At 39.2% G+C, this 16,456-nt stretch overlaps 1 protein-coding gene and 1 long non-coding RNA gene across 2 annotated transcripts in view; one reads left to right on the forward strand and one right to left on the reverse strand.

Annotated features, from left to right (window-relative positions):
• Nucleotides 1-16,456, forward strand: part of TENM4 (teneurin transmembrane protein 4) — a 1,355,518-nt gene that overhangs the window by 126,363 nt on the left and 1,212,699 nt on the right. The window lies entirely within an intron of this gene.
• On the reverse strand, nucleotides 206-1,583 carry LOC111926529 (uncharacterized). The gene is made up of 4 exons (XR_002863041.2): nucleotides 1,517-1,583; nucleotides 1,341-1,382; nucleotides 742-832; nucleotides 206-325 (listed from the first exon to the last, which is right to left on the reverse strand). It is a non-coding gene; the product is annotated as an uncharacterized LOC111926529 (long non-coding RNA).

A 16,456-nucleotide genomic window follows, 5' to 3' on the forward strand; every position in this document is an offset into this window, starting at 1 on the left:
AGTATATTAAGCAATGTGACAGATGTTAGTCACGTGTAGACTCTTACTTTTTAGTTGTTCACTTTATGTCACTTCCAATCCTCAGGTGGTGCAAATTAGAGCAGCACCACAGACTGATGATGGCTTATGCCAGGAGAAAAAAAATCTTCGTCTTAAACCTTAGTGATAAAACTCTTCTGAAACAAATTTGAAAAGTCTCCTCCCTTGGCTTTTTATTTTATTTTAGAACAAAAGGCTTGAAATAACTGTTTGCAGCACTCCTTCAAATGCTAAGTAGCTCTTTTACATTTCTTCCTAAGCTTGTACGCACACACAGATTTTAGAACTGGAATAAAAAGATGAAAAAGAAAGGGTGAATAGTCTTGAGCGATTCAATAAACTGTGAAAGGCTATGAATAATGGAAAAGTAGAATGAAATTATTAGAGACCTAAAAGCTTGGAAGATGACACCCACCTTTTAATGTCAGAACTAAATGGACCCATTTATATTACATGATTACCTTTGATTTTTCTCATGCTTGGTATTTTCACAAATTGCAAATTTAAAAGTACATACAGATAGGTTGAGCCATTATCTTTTCCCGCTGATTTTCACACACATTTAATGTGGGTCTAACCCCATTGTTCTTGATAGTCTGTTGACTTCATTAGCTTCCTGCTGATTTGAGCTGGTATTAGTAAAGTGGGAATCAGGTCCTGCCATGCAGCAGTGTCTCTCTTGAAGAAATTTTGAATGCAAACCTCTTGCCATTGTAGGAATGCCATTCAGTCATCTCAAATGGCATTCTGCTGAGCAGCTCTCCCTCCTTACAGTAGCTGAAAAATCAGAGCACTGTGAAATCAGAGAGGATAAAATTGGGACTGGAGACAATCTAATTTTGTTTCCTTAAAGAAATTTCCTAAATTTCTTCCCTTAAATTTCCTAAAATTTTATTTCCAAGTCATTTCCAACAGAAGCATCCTCTGCTGAACATTCTCATAATCAGCGAGATTGCCACATAGTTGTCCCAGAAACAAACTAATTAATCTTTTGGGAGTTTCTTCAGATAATTTATACATATCCTATCCCTCTCCCAACTCTGTTCTTGGGGGGGTTTTCACTGTTTTTTTTTCTGACCCATGAAGGCTGTTATACATACACATTCACAGTGAGAAACCTGGGCTTGGACAATTCTCATTTCAAGCTGTTGCGTTCCAAGGTCAAGTTCTTAATTATTAGCATGCAGTGAAAAAGTGGTCATTCCCAAATATACAAAAATTACATTTCTGACTTATGTGACACCAGTGTAGGCAGATGCATAACTTATGCTTCAAAGCATCAGTGCTTTGAAGCACTTTACCTTGCAAGTCTCAGCAGTGAGGATGGCCATGGTCTGTTCCACCTGTCACATATACAATCAGAGAGTTGTAGAATGGTTTGGATTGGAAGGAACCTTAAAGATCATCCAGTTCCAGCCCCTTTGCCATAGGTAGGGACACCTTGCACTAGACCAGGTTGCTCAAAATCCCATCCAACCTGGCCTTGAACACTTCCAGAGGTCATCATTCACAGAATGTTATCTCATTCCATCCCATGCTGGGAGGGAACCGAAGGCTTTGATGTGTTTGTGACACTAACAGTGGTTCAACCCACTCAGTGGAATAGACACAGAGAAGCCCTGGCATGAATGGAATTAAAGAACCACAGCTGGTCAAAGCACAGATGTTATAAATGACAGATTTCCTTTTCCTGGTGACATATAAAGGTTTGTATGAGAGACCTGGGACTGCAGTGAGGGGATGGAAGTACCGTGTAAAAAATGCATAAACTCTAGGGTCTTGCACTGATTCTGATAAATAATTTCTTTGCAGCTTTCAGCACTATTAACATAATTTAAATTGCAGGTTTTATGCAGTAACTCTACTCAGATTGTCTCTGAGGGACTGCTAATGTGCTGCTCCCCCTTTCAAAGCTATTTAGTCTGGATATGCCCAGAGGGCTGTAAGGAGCCTTGAATTGGGGCCCGACAGTAAGTAGTGTTGCTTGCCTATGGCTTCGATACTGGGAACACATCAATGCAGCATTATTGCTTTGTTGAGACTTAGGCTTTATATTCCACCATCATAGCACAGAAAAAACAATAAAAGATTTCACATTGAGAGGTGAAAATGAATTCCAGTCTAGTTTGTCTCTTCCTGCCTAGTTTATATCTTCCCTGTAGCAAGACAACCACTTATTTATATGACTGAAAAGGGCAATTATACTCTTTTCTAATCTATGCAGTTTATACTGTTTGTTTATTATTTTAATTGGCGGCAAATGTTAGGCATTTATGTGTACATTGGGGAAAAAAAAGTAAAAAGCTCTTTCAATAAACTGTTTACTGTAGCTCTATCTCCATAAGGGAAAACCACTTGTAGTGTCAAAACTACCAAAGTACCATGGACTACATACAGATGGATTTGAAAATGTGTTGGTTTGATGGTGCTAAGCATTCTACATTTTACAGCAGCTCTTTCCAGTAGGATTTTGTTATTCACAGAACTTTCAGAACTTTGTAGACTTCAGTGCACAAAACTTGAATAATACATACTTGGGACAGAATAGCCAGTTCCGGCTAAGGGAAATGTCTTTTTTTTTTTTGTCTTTTTTGTTTTTGTTTTTTTTTTATTCTATAAAAAATTTATTTTATACCAAAAGAAAGAAAAAAATTTGGAATGCTATTTTTTCCCCATAAACCTCAGATTTTTCCACTGAGTTGAAATGGAAGCCTATACATCTTCCTTTCTTATTACCTTTACTAGTCAGAATGCTTAAGAGTTTAAATTGGAAATGTTTGTTAAAGATCTAGTAGCTTTTGCATTTGCAAAGTGAATGAATACATACAAAATATTGGCCAAAATAAGCAAGCAGTGATTTTAATCATTGTCTGCAGATAATTGAGGGAGATAATTTTAAATCAAGGCTAGGAGAACTTCCATAAGCTTGTCCAAATAAACAAAAATCAAATTTACCATTACATAAGAAAAATGCCAATGTTGTCCACTTCAGGCTACCCTTAGAGCCAAGGCCATATTTGGAAGCTGACCATAAGCCTAGAGGTTAGAGGCTCACATCTACGATTCTGGAAGTCCTCAGATACACAGCTGTACCAGCACCATACAGGAGCACTCTCCGTAAAACTACTGTAGACCCTCAGTAGCTTCCAGCATTTTGAATATGGATTGGATAAATAAAACAATAAAACTTGGCACTGTATCACCAATAGTTTGGTTTAGCTGCCTTTTTTCCTAAAGAATCCAAAAGGAAATTGCTTAGGGCAATCTCATTGAGTAGAATCATAGAATCACTAAATAATGGAATCACAGAACCATGGACTGCTTTGGGTTGGAACAGCCCTTAAAGATCATCTAGTTCTAACCTCTCTGTTTGGGGCAGACACCTCCCAATAGACCATATTACTCAAAACCCAATCCTACTGGCCTTGAACACTTACAGGTATGGGATGATCGCAATTTTTCTGGGCAATCTGTGCCAGCACCTCACCATTGTCATAGTAAAGAATTTATTCTTAATATCTAATTTAAGCCTACTCTCTTTCACTTAAAGTCATTAGTTCTTGTCCCATCACTTCCTACCCTTGCCAAAGTTCCTCTCCAGATCTCCTGCAGCCCCTTTAGGTACTGGAGTGTGTGATGAGGTCTCTCTGAAGCCTTCTCTTCTCCGGGTGGGACAGTCTTGACTGTCTCAGCTTGTCTCCATATCAGAGGTGATCCAGCCCTCTGAGCATCCTCGTGGCCTCCTCTGGACTCACTCCAGCAGGTCCACATATTTGTTGCATTGGGGGCCCGAGACCTGAACACAGTACTCCAGGAGGAGCCTTATGGGACAAGAATACAGGGGTAGAATCACATCCTCTTCTGGCCACGCTCTTGATGTAGGGTTTCAGGGCTGTAAATGCACATTGATGGGTTAGGTTTAGATTCTCATCAGCCAAGACCCTGAAGTTCTTCTCCTCAGGGCTGCACTCAATCTGTTCTCCACCCTGCCTGTATTTCATTCCTTGGGGAAGGAATAATTAATTTGGCAAATAAAGTATTATGAACTGTTGGGCCCTGGGCCCTTGCTGTGTATGTGCACCAGCAAACCCCAGGTTTTGTACTCTATTCAAACAAAAGAAGAGAAACTAAAAGTAGCATTTTTTTAGATATAGAAACCCAGATTGTATTAAATTTTATAAGAGAAATTTGCAGCATAAATATATGTGCTAAATATATATGTATAAATAGATTTAAAATATATGAGTGTGTATATGTATATGTATATGTATATGTATATGTATATGTATATGTATGTGTATATGTTTTGTGGCTAGAGCTGGAGACATACTGTACTGGGGAATTTCATTGAAATATTTGGCTTGATGATTCTAAAATATTTTTAATTTTCTGTTTATTATAATAGTACAAGTTGTAGTGGAAGATGTCTCTGTCCATGTCTCTGTCCAGATTTGACTAGATGATCTTTAAAACCCAAAACATTCAGTTATTCTGTATTTTCATTAATGCAAAGTCAAGGGAAATGAAAAAAAAAAACCAAAAAACTGGATAGAAATAAGCATCCCTATTTTCATACTTGAAATGAAACCATCAGTTCAAAAATGTCAAATTTTGTCAGAGATTTTTTTTTTTTATGTTTTATGATTTTTTTTCCCCCCCTAAATTGAAGACACTACTCAGGTCAAAAAGCAACTGTGCTCATACAAAAATATATTGGTCTATGTGAGATTCTTTATTTTTATATTTGGTGTAAAATATGTATATCAGTTTACCATATGTTTACACCAATTGAAATAATTTTATTCTCACTTGCTCCAAATTGTCAGAAGCCTAAAAATCATGTACTCACACAGTAATCTTTATAAGAGCAGCCTGGCTATTTGTCTTGAGCTACCAACTGGAAAAGAAGAACTAATAGCATCTATATAGCAGTTAATGTGCACTTGTGTTTAATTGGTATCTGCAGCACTGTTAGAAAATTAAGTAAGTAGCCATTTAAGTAAGCAGAAATCTTCATTGCTGTTAGACTGATATTGTTGCTGTTATGCAGGACTCATAAGCTGGGGATAACTCAAGTACCACAACCCAACATAAATCAGCTCTCAAAAGCAATATGGTTCAACGCCATCTTGCTTTTTGGCTTTCATTTTCAATCTGCTGGAGCTTGGCTACAAATAGATCATTTATATTCACACATTTATTTTTAAATAGTTTCCTAATGAAGACTCTGTTCTCTTCATTGGGGTGTGTGTGTGTGTGTGTGTGTGTGTTTCATTATTAGAAACCAGAATGTGTGGAAGATTAGTTGTTCCTACTTGAAATGTAAATTGCATAGTGTACCAAAAATATTGCTTATCCTCAGTAAATATTTTATTTGAATTTAATACTATTGTACATTTGTATTAACAAACTTATCCTGATTATAATTGTTTGTTTTATTTTTTTTCTTAGTTCCCCTTTTCAAACCTGGGGGCAAAACATGTTAACTCACAGTGGAATTTGTATAAATATTAGAAATGGCTATATTTGGTGTTAGGGGAACTGTTGCATCAGAAAAGCTGGACAAAGGCAGATTACTTCAAAGTTAGGCATGTAAGACAGGTGTAGATGAATAATAAAATAAGTACTGTTTATCAGTGCAATGATCAGAGAAGATGAAATAATTTTAATCTACTATTTTCAGTATCAAAATTCAAACTAGTTTCAGTAGTACAAACTGAGCTCTAAAATTGTCCACTTTCAGGCCTGACCAAAGCAGTTACCAGTTTTAAAAATCATGTTAAAAAATCAAACCCAAACAAACTACTCCTTTGTTTTCTGTCTATGCTCTGGCACAGTCTTCTTACTGTAAATAATAAGCAAAATACAGCTGGACAAGCTCTGAACCATAACATTATGACTGAATTGGAATAACAATTCATATATCTTCTATTCTCATTGTCCCTATATTTCCTTAAAAAAAAAAAAAAAAAAAAAAAGAAAAAGGATTTTTAGGCTGATTTGACATGATGTATGACATAGGGTACATATTAAGTCAGGGTTAAAATCAGAATGGCTTTTTTGCTTGTTTGTAAAAAAATCAGTGCTGAGAAGCAAGAGAACTTTTAGTAAACTGTCATTTATGAAGAAAATAAAAAAAATGAAGCAAACAAAAAATAATGATCAAATAATGATCACTATCAGATATTTACAAGTTTTGGATTTTGATCAAAGTTTCTGAATAGAAAAAGAGAAATAATTTTGCATTGTTCATACCAAAAGATACCTTGAGAAAACAAATACACCAGAAACATAGGTTATGGGTGACTTTCATACTGAGCATTTACAGAATATTTAGCAGCTGCAAATGGTATCCTCATCTCATTCAATTAAAATATAATAGTTCTGTTTTGAGCAGCAGAGTCAAAACAGAGAAGTAAGTGATGGAAATTGCTCCAAGAGTCAGAGTGAGTAGTACTCAGAAGTGGATTTTTTTGTTGGAAAACGAGTATGTAGCAATTTAAAAGAAGTGAGGTCTTCATATAAAGAAGAATTATCAATATTGCAAGAAGCCTAGTGTTTCACAGTTATTATTTTCACACCATTTGAAAAGAACAGTCACTGGAAAGAATTTTACCGAGGAAGTGCCTTTTGCCTCATACTATGTGCCATACTACATGTCTACTTTCATTATTTTGGAAGTGATGTTTCCTTTTCTCCTCTACTTTTTAAACACCTTTTCAGTTCATAAGGGTGACAAAAGGGATCTTTTTTCCAAGTGAGGTTTTGCCTATGAATATGCTTTCTGCAGCAGTATTGCCTTTGACTGATGTTGTCAGTGATCCTACCTCAAGATGTTGAGATTTCTGATGAGGTTTCACTGGTCTCATGAATGGGGTGATCAATGTTAGCAGATGTGTCTGGGAATGTATAATACTCTTCACTGCCTTACTGCTAAATATTGTGCATGTGCAGAGATAAGGCAGGGTGCTGGTTTAGGCTGGGATAAAGTTAGTTTTTTTCACAGTAGCTGGTAATGAGTCTGTGTTTTAGATTTGTGCTGAACACAGGGCTGACAACATAGAGATCTTTTTGTTATTCCTGGGCAGGGCTTATACAGAGCCAAGGCCATTTCTGCTTTCCTTACTGCCATAATGGCAAGGAAGCTGGGAGGAGACACAGCCAGGACACATGACCCAAACAGATCAAAGGGATATCTGAGACCCTTTTATGACATCATTCTCTGTATAAAGTGGAGGGAAGGAAGAAGTTGGGATGCTTGGAGGGATGGCATGTGTCTTCCCAAGTAATTGGGATGGAGATATACTCTCGTGGAGATGACTGAACACCTGCCTGGCCACAGGAAGCAGTGAATTAATTCCTTGCTTTGCTTTGCTTGTGTATACAGCTTTTACTTTTGCTATTAAACAATCATTATTTCAAGCCATGAGTTTTCTAGCATTTACCCTTCTGATTACTTCCTCTCTTTCACTGAGCAGCTGCCTGGGTCTTGGTTGCTGGCTGGGGTTAAACCATGACAGTCCTTTTAGAAATGACAACAAATCTTTAGGAGGGCAAAAGCTGTTCAAGCTTCAGGGCACTGCAGTATTGCAAACACAAAACCCTTCCTGCTAAGTGTTGTTTTTGGAATAGCAGCTCTCTCATATTTGCCATTATTGAGTATTATTAACTGTACCATGGAAAATGAAGCTGCAACTCTCATTTATTAACTGTTCTGGCAGTCAACTTTCTGCCATCAGATGTTTTATGGCATAGAGGCTTGCTTTTCAGTGGTGTATGCTGGTTCACTTCAGCACTGATTTAGGAGAAAGCTTGTACCTGAGAATACTATTTTAACCAAGGAAAAGAAAACTTCATAAATGTTGATGGATTTGGGTCTTCAGTACAGACTGTACCTTGGCAAACTGTCAATGCACAATAATGTTTGTAGGTTAATTAGTTAGGGATCACTTGTGTCTCAGAGGCTTAAATTCAGCTCTGAATTGTTCATCAGGCAACCCAATTGATTTTGGTGAAATTACAGAAGGTCTAAGAGTCAATTTTGCCCTAAGAACAGATAAAATGTGCAAGAGAGATTCAGTGCAGCACAAACCATAGCCCACTGGCATATTACCGAAAATTCACTCAGCTTTATTACCCTCAAGGGAGAGCAGGAAGGGCCCTTTCAGAAGTTCTTCATGCAACTAAGGAATTAGATAGCACCCCTGCCCTTTAAGTTATACACTATCACAGCTGTCTGCTAATTTTGCAAACCTTGGTTTGGATTGCACTGGGGCATGGTTTCTTTCTGTGGGGTTAAAAGCTTTGAAGGTTCCCCCCTTCTGCTTTGGTGTTATAATGGTGAGCACAGCTGTCTTCCAAGCAGTTGATCCAGGCTGGTTTCCTGGCCAAAGTACCAAAAAGACTAAAAAGTTAAAGTGGTTTAACCCAGGCACCCACCAAAGGCTCTGTCTCCCTCCCCTCTGCAGCTTGACAGGGGAGAGAAAATATAACAAAGGGTGGATGAATTCAGATAAGGTTTGGGAGACTCACTCATAAAACACCATCATTTCATAGCAAAAAAGGCTATAAATATTAGCATTATTCTTATTAATGTATCTAAAAGAGAAATTAATTGAATTTATTGTTAAAAAAATCAGAGCAGGATGATGAGAAGTAAAGTAAAACCCTGGAAATGCCTTCCTCCCATCTCTCCCTTCTCAGCTCCACCTCCTCCCCAGCAGCGCAGGGAGACAGGGAATGGGGATCAGTTCAACACCTGATGTTTTGCCTGCTGCTCAGGGAAGAGAGTCCTTCTCCTGTTTCCCTGCTGAGTCCCTTCCACAGGAATTAGTTCTCCATGAACTTTTTCAACATGAGTCCATTGCAAAGGCAGCAATCCTCCCCAGACTGCTGCAGCATGGGTCACTCTTCCATAGGGTGCAGTCCTCCAAGGAGTTCCAGTGCACGGGCCCCTCTCTCCATGGGTCTCCCACAAGATCACAGCCTCCTCCAGGCATCCCCCTGCTCTGCTGTGGGTCTCCTCCACAGGCTGCAGGTGAATATATGCATCCCTGTGGTCCTCAGCAAGGACACGTCTGCCTCACCATGGTCTTCACCACTGGCTGCAGAGGAATTCCAGCTCCAGCACCTGGAGTGTCTCCTCACTCTCTTTCTCCACTGAGCTAGGTGTTTGCAGAGTTGTTCCTCTCACATGTTCTCATCCTGCCCTTCTCTGGCCACAGTTGCAACTGTGCCATAACATTTTTTTTTCTTCTTCTCAAATATGTTACCACCATTTCTAATTGGCCCAGACTTGACCAGCAGAACATCCATCTTTGGAGCTGCCAGGGATTGGCTGTGCTGAACATGGAGGAAGCTTCTGGCAGCTTTTCACAGAAGCTCCCCATGTAGCCTCTTCACTAACAAAGCTTGGCCACACAAATCCGGCACAGGAGAAAAACCATGTTTTGGAGTGAATATAAGGTCCACTCTTTATAGCCTAACCTTACAAATAAACTCTGATTGGATAAAGTCATGTAAGATGTATTTGCATGATAAACTTTGCAAAGAGGAGCATGGTCACACCTGAAATGCCTTTGCAAGGAAATTCAGTTCTTGGAAAGATTAAATTTTAGTCATGATCAAAAATTAGTCAGCTTTAATATTGCAGACTTCTTGTCTCCAGAAGTCAGTGTTAGGATACTGATAAGCTGCTTGAAAGAGGAGAGGTGATATTCTAAATACTCTTTATACTCTGGAGTAAATTGAGTCTTTAATATTAAGATGAGGCCTTTTATTTTAAGGGGAGCAGGTGATTTGTCAGATCACACTGGGGCTAAGGCATTCTGCCAAAAAGAACATTCACACCTTTGTAATTGATACTTACCATATTAAGTGGTAGGTCCCCCATCTCTGCAACAGGCAACTCATCTCTGAAAAGTATATTGTGCTTGTTTTGCATGTACTCTTAGCTATTTGTGGAAATGTCTGCACTTCTTGGACCTACTGTCATTTTTAGGTGCAGGAATCATGGCTTCTTTTTTGGGATGGAGAATGTTTCCATTCTAGAAAGTGTAGAATATGCCTCTTTCCTAGAAAAACAAATCTGTTAATTTATTAGTAAGGAGACCTTTTGGGGGTCTTTAGTAGGGAAAACAAAACAAGTATGCAAATAAATAAAGTCTATTTCTTTTGTGACACATAAATATGGTTACAGATTTGCTGTTCCACTGACTGTTTTTCCTTTGGTCTTTAGGAGAAAAAAAAAAAATTAATTTCCCTTCCCTTCCCTTCCCTTCCCTTCCCTTCCCTTCCCTTCCCTTCCCTTCCCTTCCCTTCCCTTCCCTTCCCTTCCCTTCCCTTCCCTTCCCTTCCCTTCCCTTCCCTTCCCTTCCCTTCCCTTCCCTTCCCTTCCCTTCCCTTCCCTTCCCTTCCCTTCCCTTCCCTTCCCTTCCCTTCCCTTCCCTTCCCTTCCCTTCCCTTCCCTTCCCTTCCCTTCCCTTCCCTTCCCTTCCCTTCCCTTCCCTTCCCTTCCCTTCCCTTCCCTTCCCTTCCCTTCCCTTCCCTTCCCTTCCCTTCCCTTCCCTTCCCTTCCCTTCCCTTCCCTTCCCTTCCCTTCCCTTCCCTTCCCTTCCCTTCCCTTCCCTTCCCTTCCCTTCCCTTCCCTTCCCTTCCCTTCCCTTCCCTTCCCTTCCCTTCCCTTCCCTTCCCTTCCCTTCCCTTCCCTTCCCTTCCCTTCCCTTCCCTTCCCTTCCCTTCCCTTCCCTTCCCTTCCCTTCCCTTCCCTTCCCTTCCCTTCCCTTCCCTTCCCTCACCAAACCTTTCCAAGCCCACACATTTTCATCCTGAAAGAGGGATTGAATGAAACAGTTTTTTGCACTCTGTACTGAGCTTTTCTTTAGGACGAAGGAATTTTCACGTTACTTTCAAATAAGGAACATAGTTACGTGAAAATAATTTACTGAAGATTAATTTAGTCCAGTCTGGAAGTCCAATTAATTCATGTAATCAAAAAATTAAAAAGAGGTCTCATAATCAGTGCAGTGTTTCACCTCATGATAGGAATGGAATAGAGGGAGGGAAGAGTCCTCAAGACTCCTTGACTAAATTTGCCTAATCCTTTGGTTTATAAAATGAAGGGAACAGCCTGGTGCATGACAGTGAACAATTCATTTCCACTTGAATGAGTACAGCAAGAGAAAGTGCCCTTTTTAATCAGACAGATTAAATAGGAGCTGTTTCATGGCAAATCAGTGACTTCAGCAATTATAAAAGAAACTGGACATGAACAGAGAACCTGTTCCAATTAGTTTCCATTAATGAGTTTCTTGAAGTAGTTTGTGAAAGCAGTAAACAAATGAAACTAAGAACATTTGCAATGTTTTTCATTATCTTAAATACTTTACTTTCTTGAAGAATCTTAATAGCAGCTGAGTCTGAAACTAATTTAGATGCTCATATTCATATTATCTACCTTTCCCCTCACACCCCTCCCCACTTAGCTGACATTTACGACTTAGAATCTCATTCTGCTTTTTATCATATACATACCTTTTCACCTTTACTTACCAAACTGTGCTGGGTTTATAAGTGTGTGTGTATGTGTATGTGTGTGTGTGTGTGTGTGTGTGTGTGTGTCTCTCTAGGGATGAGGTATCCTAGGAGAGTGAGGATCCAGGAGTACTTATTGGATGGACTCTATATCCAGGGACAGCTCCTGGGGTGTCATTACAGGGTGACAGAGGGGCTCTGTAGCCTTTGCCGGAGATTCCCAAACGTTCCTGGCTCAGAACATGCCTAGACATTGTTTGAAAGACTGGTATTCATCTTGGACTAAAGCTTCAGAAACAACATGAACAATCTGATGAATTTTATAGATAAGTACAAAACCTCTCCCCCAGCTCCTTTTTTTTCTTTATTTTTTTCTTTCCTTTGGTTGTGTTTTTTTTAAGGTTGCTTGTGAAGTTTTTTTGGTGTGGATTTTTTTTTTTGGTTTTTTTTTTTTTTGCATTGATTTGTGTTTTGTTCATTTGTTTGTTTTTGTTTGTTCTTGTTTTCTTTGCTTTGTGTGTATAGAATTACCCACCAGGCCCCCAAAGGGGTACATCCAGATACCTATAGCCATCATGACTTCAGGCTTTTCCTATTAACTTTCAGCTGTGATTGGCTTTTCTGTCATACAAATTGGATGTTATTCTTGGTGTTGGCCCCCAGAGTGTCTTCAGACATATGAGCAAATGCTGCATCTCTTCCTACCTGCTTCAATTATGTCTCTCCATGTTTCCAACACGGCCACACTGTTTGCTTAAAACACCTCAAGCAAAAGCTCCAGAGGCATTCATGACAATCTTCCTATTTTCCCAAATTAAACTAAACTGCTGCTACTTACTAGCTGCTACCTCATTTTCCCCAGTTCATTGTGCAGAGGGTCCTCCTGTACTGGTGAGGAAGACAAGACTGCTGCTCCTTCTGTTAAGCTTCCTTTTGGCTCAAAACTTCTTTTCCACTGTGCTTTCTTTTTTTGTCTATGATGTTATCTATTCATAAATGTGTTTTGAGTACTAAATAATTGTGTCCTATTGTTTTTCCAAACTTTAAGGAAAAAGCAAAATAAATGCCTCAAGTCTCAGGAATTTTTCTTAGTCTCCTCTCTTCATTTGCCATAAATATTAGCAATTGCCATTTGAATTTTTATTTTTTTATTAATTTATTACCTTTAATTGGGAAAAAAGAAGATTGACTTTTGTTGTTGCTGCTGTTGTTTGCTTATTTCTTTTTTTCCCAAACTCATATTTCAGCATACCATGTCTTCAACTGGTTTTAGAAAGAAGCTTGTAAGGTACAATAATCCCTTCTACTGTAGATGCTTACCTCACTTGTGGAATAGTTTATTTTGGAACCTCCCATTTGGGACATAGGTGAAATTTGCCTTGTGGGAAATTCTGTTTGGGCTCAGATAACACATGGCAAGTCTAACCTGCCCCAGACCCTGGACATATGACCTGGTGGGCATATCGTGTTCTGTGAATGCAGCCTTAGTTCTCACCTTCACTTCCAACCCTTTTCTCTTTATGCAAATTTTCATTCTTTGTATTCCCTGCTTTCACCTACACATTCCTGGAGTTAAACAAACTCCAGAGCACAAGCATATTTTGGTCATGTCTTGCAGAGGTAAACACTGTAAATGTATAAAAACATGATTTCAGACTAGGCATAAGAGCCATCCAAGAATACACAAGGTCCAGCACCAGCCCAAGCAAATGACACCTATTTCCAATGCAAATTAAATTCCATTTTTTTAAACAAGAGAGATACTAAAGTAAAAATGAGATGCTCATCGAGGTGCTTCTGTGTACATTATGTATGAGATAGTTTTATTGGAAAATCACACTTAAATATTAATTTCTTTAAGTTGCAAAAACAGATGGTTTGTTCCAGCATCTCAAATGCATAAAATTTTAAACATAAAAAATTTTCAGCCCTTGACCCTGTGTCCCTGTTTCGTATGAGGCTCCAGTTTTCTCATCCTAATTTTTCAGACTCCTGCTCTGTCTCTAATGCAAGTATAATATTACTTCAACAAACTAGTATTATTGCATTTTAAGACCTTCCTCCCCATTTTGGTGAATACGAACTCTGCTATTCCAGTCTGACCTGAGCTAGAGTTCGGCAAGCAACAGATCAAATTTGGGTAATTCTGTTTATATTTGGAGGAATCTATTATTATGAGATAGAGTTAACAAGTATGGAAATTACTGGAAACTAAAGGCCCCTCCAGAAGGGCTGCAGAACTTGTAATTCTATTCAAGACCTGTTTGTTGTGGTTTGATTTGCACAGCATAAAATGTAGTAAGCCAAACATCTGCCAACAGAAATGTATAGAATGAAAATGCAGAGAGCTTTTCATGAAGAGATCTAGCAGCTCTGTAATCCTGCTTTCACAGTTTGGCAGGAAAGGTACACAATACTGGAAGGAAAAGAAGCAGGCTGTACCCTTCCTGTGCCTCAGAACCCTCTGCCCTTCAATAAACGTAGCAATGCAATCAAGGCTTTACTTCTCTATCACTGAATTGAGAGAGATGAGGAAAATCATCAGCATAGTTTTAAAACATGACATTCTAACTGGGGACTTTGAGTCTGGTAATGAAAAATATATAATAAGGTTTAGAAACAAAACCACTTGTAGAGATTTAAAGCTAAGAGTTCTCTCTGTAAGAGTGGGCAGGGTTAATAATAAGAAAAATAATGAGGTTTCTGTATGCATGGACAAGGATCTTTATTTATTCTTATGCTTCTCAAGATTCCATTGGACATGTTGTGCCTGCTTTTGGCAGCTGAACAGTGCTCATTTTTTGCACAGGGCATCTGTACCTAGCAAAGATATTGGAATGCAGATAGAAATGAACTTCTATGCACTGTGTTTGATTTGATGTCACTAGAGAAACCTCAACATCTGTTATACAAACTGATATAGAAGAATTCAGCTTTTACCCGTGCAACTCTCATGGACATTCTTCTGTCCACAGTCTTTCTTACTCTAAGGAAAGAATGTCTCCTCTGGAAATTTGCTGATGGCACACAGATTTGAGGACAATACCCCTGGACAATACCCCAGAGGGCTGTGTAGCCCTTCAGAACCTTCTCTCGATGGATTGGAGAAATGGACAGAGAGGAACCTTCTGAAATTCAACAAAGGCAAATGCAGCGTCCTGCACCTAGGGAAAAATAAACCTACACAGCAATACAGGCTGGGGGTGACCTGCTGGAAAGCAGCTCTGCAGAGAAGGATCTGGGGCCCTGGTGAACAACAAGCTGTCCATGAGCCAGCAGTGTGTCCCTGTGGCCAAGAAGGCCAGTGGTATCCTAGGGTGCATTTTCAGCAGGTCAACGGTGGTGATCCTACTTGGGTCTGGTGAAGCCACATGTGAAATGCCGTGTTCAGGTCTGGGCTCCTCAGTACAAGAGAGACATGGAGCTCCTGGAGCAGGTTCAACTGAAGGTGACAAAGATGATTAAGGGACTGGAGCAATTTTCTCATGAAGAAAGGCTGACAAAGTTGGGTTTGTTCAGCCTAAAAAGAGACTGAAGGGAGGGTGTCAGGAGGATGAAGCCAGGCTCTTGGTGGTGCCAAGCACTAGGACAAGCAGCAATAGGCAGAAACTGATGCATGAGAGATTCCACCTGAACACGAGGAAGAACTTTGCTATTTGGGTGATGGGAGACCAGAACAGATTACCTGGAGAGGTTGGGTAGTCTCCCTCATTGAATATAATCTATGACCTACCAAGCCACAATCCTCTGCAATGTTCTTGAGCATGACTCTACTTGCACAGGGAGGTTGGACCACTGCAGTCCTTTCTAGCCTTACCCATTCTGTGATTCTCTGATTCTGTGAATGAGCAGACGGAGATAGGAGGTGTTTTTCTTAGTATCAATGTAATCTGAAAAGAAATACATAGAAGTGCCATGATCACTGAGTATCAGTCCATCTATACTTGCATGTGTTGTGAGTGCCGAAAACACCTATTTAAAAGAATGTTTGACATTTGTATACTCCAGCACAAGGATCGTAGGCCTTTCCCCGGGAAATAGCATCTCAAGAGGACACTGAAAGTAATGACCTCAGAAAAAGGCATCAGTGCTTTGCCTGCTCAGGCCTGTGGACCTTGTTTTCCCTTGAGAGGAAGTTAATAATGTCACTACCTATTGTTAATAATGACACTACTTATTCCAAAATATCCCTTGGATACACTCCACTGAGGTATTGCATAACAACAAATATCAATGCTGAAAGATTGTGAAAAATAATGTGAAATAAAAATACTACTTCTTTTATGGATATAGATGCAGAATTTAATAATACAAACAGAAACAGTTCATGTGCTTCAAGTTTTAATGTGCATTCAAACATATTATCTCAAAAAGAAGAATTAGGAGGATTTTTAAAGCCTTGTATAGACACCTAATTTTTAATAGAAAAGGGACAATGAACTAATGTCACAAAGTTATTTAAAATTTCAGGCCAGCTGATCTTTCCAGTCAGATATCAACCTTCCAGTGGACACATAACTGTATGATGTCTGCTTCATTTCTTGCTGCAAGGATTTCTTTCCACATTTGCTTCCGAATGCTGATGGCTCTGGGGCTAAGTGAATGAAGGATCTGCAGCAGAAATGTTAGGGAATGAATTGCTGACAATCAGCTCTCTAACTAGTTTTGAAAATGTATGCATGTACTTCTACCTCAGCAGAGTAACGAATAAAGTGCATAGACGTTAGAGTGTTATTGCCTTTTCTACATCTTGTCAGCAGTTTGTGATATGGAGTGGTGTATGTGTTTCTGAATTGTGCAGATAATGCCTGCCATGAATAAATATTTTGGCAGGGTAAGATTGCATTCTTATGAGCCTTAATTTGCATTTTTTGTCTGCAAAAGC

This window comes from Cyanistes caeruleus, chromosome 3 (assembly GCF_971803275.1).
Source record: "Cyanistes caeruleus chromosome 3, bCyaCae1.hap1.1, whole genome shotgun sequence".
Lineage (NCBI taxonomy): Eukaryota > Metazoa > Chordata > Aves > Passeriformes > Paridae > Cyanistes > Cyanistes caeruleus.